Below are 6,998 nucleotides of genomic sequence, written 5' to 3' on the forward strand. Positions count from 1 at the left end.
TTTTTAATGATGACTTCAGACATTTATTTAACATCCCTGCACCCCATGATTTGCTTGGACCACTCAACCCCGGTCTAGACACGTATAACATTTTGATAACACTCTATTCGGGCTCCTTGGCCCTCTCACTGAATGTGACATTATTTAGACAGCCTGCGGCGCCCGTTTAACCCCTTCGCCGCGGCGGGAATTCCGCCGCGGCGCTGGGGGTGCGGGGGGGAGGGCGGTGGCGCTGTGCTCATGACGGAGCCGCTCCGTCATGAGCCACGGTTGAGCTGTGCTCATGACGGAACGGTTCCGTCATGATTCCGCCCAGTTGCGTTGTCCCCCCGCACAGGCAGGGAAACAGCGCCGCGTGGGCAGAGCGGCCGCCAACGGTCGTGGCATGACGGAACCGTTCCGTCATGAGCACACGGCAACCGTGGCTCATGACGGAGCGGTTCCGTCATGAGCGGGGAAGGGGTTAATGAGCGTGACTTTGTTCCATCAACATCATCCGCGTTCGGTCATCTAGATCCCTCATGGCTGGTCTCTGGCCTTTTTATTTTTATTTTCCATCCAGACTGAACCTGCTACGGTTCTATTTCATGTCTTTTAATGAAGTAGCAACAAGATGCTTTGTCTCTATTTGGAGTTGGTGCAATCTACTGACTGTCGACCTATCTCTTTTCTCAGTCAGGAATGGACACTGAACAATCCTGCCCGATTCAATGATTGCGTCATTATAATTGATCCAGGCCCAACTGATTAATCCTGTTTGGCCCTTCACTGATTCATGCATTGACGAATACCTTTCCTAGTAAGTACATGAGATAGGCCCAACTTTTTTCTGCAATAGGTGGACCTTTGTAAATTCTTAAACTTTGCATTATTTTTGCAGGTGATTGCTCTCTTTGACCACAGTTTGGAGCCTACGCGCCCTCCTGTCTCTAAAGCCCAACGATTGGGCCACTGATGGTAAACCTTTTCACCCAGGCTCTCGCCTGTAGTTTTACTTTCACTTCCCACATGGGAACACCCAGTTTTTTATTTTCTGCATTCCATCTCCAGGTAACCTGCCCCCACCTTCCCCCTCACACTTCTGTCCTGATGAAGACTTCGACGTAAGGGACACACTTACCTACCACTACCAGGGGTCGAAACGTCCACATCTACCACCATAGCCAGTTCAATCAACAGCGATTCATCACTGTGACTGTGTTCTAAATCATGGCTATTTAACATTTGTACCTAATGTGAAAACCTTGGCTCTTGTGTGAGCCCCCTTTTTTGTAAAATTATTGATTATGTGAATTGTACATTGTTTCACTCACTTCCTTATCCTCACATCATTCACCATACCCTCACCCTTCTTTCCTGGGGCACTGCTTTTTATGTGTCAATATATGCAATGAACTACACGTTGTTGAGTGTGATTAAATAACACTGCACATCAAGAACAATATGTCTTGTTTAATTTTTGTTTAAACTTACGGTAACTTTGTGGTTCGTTTATACATTCGCATACTGGGACCATTGTTCTAATGTACTGCTTGATACCCAGGTCCCAGTGACATTATTTGGGTTTACCCTTCTCGGTAGCTCTACTCATCTTATGCAGTTGGCTTCTGTTATAATAGATTCTATGAAGGATTTTCAGTTGGACTAATCTCAATTTAGATTGAATAGCCACTTATCAGTGGTGTTTTTAAGCTACCTCCCAGTCCACATCCTCTCTTTCAGGCTCCCTGGAGTTTCCCCAGGGTATTGGGTTTGTTATTCAGTACAGTACGTTAGATCTGAGACCGCCCCCTTGCTCAACTATTCACAGAGAACCCGGTTCTGCAGGGCGGAACCTTTGGGAATCGCAGTCCAGTCCAAGTGTTCCACCTGCAGGTGCGCCTTAACTGTTAACTGTGAAAATGTATAGTGATGTGAGGGATCCAGGTTGTATTCACTTTGTAGGGCCTCAATTGATTTCAACCCTCCCTCGGCTAGGACATCACCCACCACGGAGTCCCTAAATTCTCCCCATCTCTGGTAACACTTGCCCCTTCCACAGCGGTGTGTGTCAATTAACTCAGCAAAAACCAAAGGAAATGATGGACGGAGTGTTGAACATTGCAAGCACTCACCCCCAGTCAACTGATCTGGGTTTAATCCATCACCGTTCTTTAGCCCACTCTGCCACCGCAGTTCAGACATGGCCATATGCAAATCAGTCTGACCCTGTGCCTCATGGGAACAGTCCAGCCCGAACTGCCAAGCCATGTCTTCCCTGGACCGGAAACAAGCTTCCTAGGACCGTTTTCTGGCATTTCAGCCGTCTTCAGCCAGGCTTTCTTGAATCCAGTGGCAAAGTGAGCAAGGGACTCACGTCTGAGCATACCCTGCCAACTTATGGCGAACAAAGCAAAAACCAAAGGAAATGATGGACGGAGTGTTGAACATTTCAAGCACTCACCCCCATTCAACTGATCTGGGTTTAATCCATCACCGTTCTTTAGCCCACTCTGCCACCCCAGTTCAGACATGGCCATATGCAAATCAGTCTGACCCTGTGCCTCATGGGAACAGTCCAGCCCGAACTGCCAAGCCATGTCTTCCCTGGACCGGAAACAAGCTTCCTAGGAACGGTTTCTGGCATTTCAGCCGTCTTCAGCCAGGCTTGCTTGAATCCAGAGGCAAAGTGAGCAAGGGACTCACGTCTGAGCATACCCTGCCAACTTATGGCGAACAAAGCAAAAACCAAAGGAAATACTCCGTCCATCATTTCCTTTGGTTTTTGCTTTGTTCGCCATAAATTGGCAGGGTATGCTCAGACGTGAGTCCCTTGCTCACTTTGCCACTGGATTCAAGCAAGCCTGGCTGAAATGCCAGAAACCGGTCCTAGGAAGCTTGTTTCCGGCCCAGGGAAGCTCTGTTTCTATCTGGTATTTCTGGAGGCCCACCTCTAGGTTTCTATCTTGAAATTACTATTTATCCTTTGCTATTTCAAGGCCTAAATATCAAAACCCAACTCTACTCACCTCCAAGTTATAATAAGAGTCCCCCAAAACTCCCAGGGGCTCATTGCATACAGTGTGGATTTTTCCTAGTTTATCTTATAACCTGAGTACTTCTCAAAGGCCTTAAATACCACAAAGGCTGTAGGAATGGATATCCATGGATCTAAGAGGTATAAGAAGATATCATCGGCATAGAGTGTGATTTTTTTCCCCTCTGACGCATAACCTCTAGAAACCCTGTGACATCCGACCTTACCCACACTCAGCAGGCAGAGAGCTCTATGCACAACACAAAGAGAAGGGGTGAAAGCAGGCACCCCTGCCTTGCATCATGGCCCAAAGTGAAGGGAGCTAACACCAGCCCTTTGACTCTAACTACCCCGTAGGTGCGGTATAGAGAAGCGCCACCCATTTATAGAAGTTGAGGCCAAATCCAAAGGCCCGCAGCACCTGGTGATGGCACACCCAGACAAACGCTTTTTCAGCGTCCAGTGATAAAAAGGCTGGTGGCTCTTGAGCGTGCCCCACCGCTCCCAGCCAGTTATGCAGTTTCCGTAAATTGTGATGGGTTGCCCTCCCTGACATTAAGCCCGATTTATCAGAGTACACTAATTGGGAGATAGCACCCGTCAATCGGTTGGCCAGTATTTTGGCGAGCACTTTGACCTCTATATTGAGGAGCAAGATGGGCCGATAGGCATTATGCAAGTGTTTCAGTTTGCTCAGCTTTGGTATTACCACTATAGTAGCGTGGTATAGGTCTAAGGCATGCGTCCCCACCTAGGACATTTAAGAGCACTGGTAGAGCTAAAGAAACCTCATGCATGGTTTCAACCTTTCACCCACTCCTGAACAAAAGCTGCACATTGCAGACTAGTAAATGTAAACATACATCTGTGCTATAACAAAATAGGCATTAAGGCCTAGATTTACTAATATTTGACACAAGGCAACGCAGCAGCCAAATTTGCTGTGCTTCCTTGCCTCAAAGGGAAAGAGAACAAATTTGCCATATATCTATGAAGATATGGCACATTTTTCTCTCCCCCAGTGCTGGTGAACCTCTGGCTGCCATACACTAACGCACACACCCTTGCGCCATAGTACAAGGCTTTGTGCATTCTATGAAGCATAGGTTTTGTACAAGAAAGGGATCCTTCCAGTACAAAAACTATCTTTTCCCACTTTGGGTCCGATTCCGATTCGGGTCGGACAGCTCTCCGAGAGCTGTTCATAGTCTTACCTTGCGACCGACACGTACCCATAGCCGGTCCGTATTGTTGATGAAGTACGATGCGCATAACTGTCAAAAACCCGACCGACACGTAGGCTGTGATTCAAGCTCCATTCTCCGTCCGAGCCGTAACTCCTAATGCCGAACCGAGTCGTCCGGAAGCAGTATCCATAGCAGTTTCTGCCCTGACATGTACGATGCGTACTTCCTACGCGCCGGACGGGTCGCCGCGTACGGCATGTCACAGCATCCGGAAAAGAAGCATATCAGCTACGATTCGCGCCACAACTCATTCCACGGCTACGAGACGGACCAGCTTGCACCTGGTATGAGACGGAGCAACAAGCAGCGTGTACGAGACGAACACATCATGAATCCCGTCGCGCAGGTCATACCAGTACTCTACATCTATGACCGGATCAGGAACAGACGCGGACGGCGCAGACGGTAAGTCAGACACCTACCACACAAACAAACGACACGTACCCTCAAAATGGCAAACACACACAGGGGATCCACATCCTGGCCACTAACAACAGGCCACCATAGGGGTTGTATGGCCAGCACCACTAACACCCCCACCCATAGGGGACCTGTTGCCCATCACCCCTGCCACCCCCACTCATAGGGGACCTGTTGCCCAGCACTACTGCCACCCCCACTCATAGGGCTCATGTTGCCCATCACTACTGCTACCCCCACCCATAGGGCTTATGTTGCCCATCACCCCAGCCACCCCCACTCATAGGGCTTATGTTGCATATCACCCCTGCCACCCCCACTCATTGGGCTTATGTTGCATATCACCCCTGCCACCCCCACCCATAGGGGACATGTTGCCCATCACCCCTGCCACCCCAACTCATAGGGGACCTGTTGCCCAGCACTACTGCCACCCCCACCCATAGGGGGCCTGTTGCCCATCACCCCTGCCATCCCCACCCATAGGGGACCTGTTGCCCATCACCCCTGCCACCCCCACTCATAGGGGACCTGTTGCCCAGCACTACTGCCACCCCCACCCATAGGGGACCTGTTGCCCAGAACTACTGATGGCTACTCATTACTGAGGCAGGATAGACAACTGCGTAGAGGTGGAGGAATTGCTGTTCTTTTTAAATCTTCCTTATCATGCTCTGTTAAATCTATATCCTTGCCCGGGGATTGTTTTGAGGCACTTTATTTTTGCATTCATTGCACTCCATCCGTCTCCTTTACTGGGATTCTTCTATATCGACCCCCCGGCCCTAGGGCCAGCTTTCCTTCTGATCTGCTCCGAATTCTGGAGCCCTACTTTGGGAGAACGGATTTTTCCGTTTTGGGTGATTTCAACTTCCACCTTGAGGAAATCAACTCCAAGGATACTTTAACACTACTAGAGTCACTTGGGGCCTGTGATTTGTCTCAATTGGTGAGCAGCCCCACTCATATAGCTGGCCATACCCTTGATGGGGTATTTTCTAGCGATCTTAGGCTATCTGCTGGACTGCCTCTGCCTCTGATTCCACTTAAATTCGAGTTCTCCTCCTTGTCCTCAGCTAAGCGTATCAACTCTCGATTTATCCCTAGGAGAAATCTTAGAAATATCACGGATGATACTGTGGGCTCTCATATTGGGATATCAGAATCTTTTTCTTTGAAAGATGCTGATGAGGCAGCTCAAGAACTCACGGATTCTATCATCAAAGTAGTGGAGGAGCTTGCCCCTGCCTCCCTCCGATATGTAGCGTGACAGAAACCAACTGCACCCTGGTTTTCTGAACACTTGAGACTTTTGAGACAGAAATGTAGGCGTAGCGAGAGATGCTGGAGGAAGTCTTGGGACCTGAATGATCGTGAGACATATAAATCTGTTCTACGAGAATATAAACAGAGAGTTTTAGTGGAGAAGAAAGAATATTTCTCTAATCTTACAAGCTCCCTTATTTCATCTAGTGAACTTTTTAAAATTGCGGACTCACTTTGCTCTCTCCAACTCCCGGATCCTGTAGTCAGCTCCCAAGATCTTTGCAATAATATCTCTGACTTTTTCTTTAGTAAAATCTCGGATATACATATTGCTTTGGAAGCCCAATGCCGCTCTCTAGACAAGAGCATTCCTCCCGCTATAGCTAGGCTGGACAGTTTGGATGAAGGACCTTCTAAATTTCTTAGGCAGTTTCCATTACTGTCGTTAGAAGGATTTAACCTTCTTCTTGACAAGACAAAATCTTCCTCCCCTATGGATCCGCTTCCGCTAAAATCATTGAAGGAATGCAGAAACAGCATTGTTCCGCTTATGCTGGGAGTTATGAACAGGGCCATTACTCAGGGTTTATTTCCTTCAATCTGGAAGAAGGCTATTGTAAAGCCTCTTCTAAAGAAACCCTCTTTAGATCCCGGCCTCCTTAAAAACTTTAGGCCCATCTCATTGCTTCCTGCCCCTGCAAAAATATTGGAAGCTCATCTTAATCTCCATCTTTCCACTTTTCTTCAGACCAGTGAATACCTCGACCACACACAGCACGGATTTAGAAAACATCACAGCACTGAATCCGCACTTACTGTAGTAGTCGATACCATCCGTCGTAAAGTGGATGGCGGCCAAACTACGATCTTGGTCCTGTTGGACCTTACAGCTGCATTCGATACCCTGTCTCCTGCCATTTTAACATCTCGGCTAAGGGAGGCGGGGATTACTGGGCAGGCTTTGGATCTTCTCAACTCCTTCCTTCTTGGGAGAGAACAGAGAGTGAAGCTCGGAGACTTTCTCTCCCCTGCAAAGTCATTGCAATGTG

General features: G+C 48.3%; 1 long non-coding RNA gene across 1 annotated transcript; it reads left to right on the forward strand.

Moving 5' to 3' along the window:
* The first annotated feature begins 674 nt into the window (after positions 1-674).
* On the forward strand, positions 675-1,330 carry LOC146805774 (uncharacterized). Its single transcript, XR_014967506.1, has 3 exons — positions 675-799; positions 881-957; positions 1,051-1,330. It is a non-coding gene; the product is annotated as an uncharacterized LOC146805774 (long non-coding RNA).
* The last annotated feature ends 5,668 nt before the right edge of the window (positions 1,331-6,998 follow it).

Source organism: Triturus cristatus, chromosome 8, assembly GCF_964204655.1.
Source record: "Triturus cristatus chromosome 8, aTriCri1.1, whole genome shotgun sequence".
Lineage (NCBI taxonomy): Eukaryota > Metazoa > Chordata > Amphibia > Caudata > Salamandridae > Triturus > Triturus cristatus.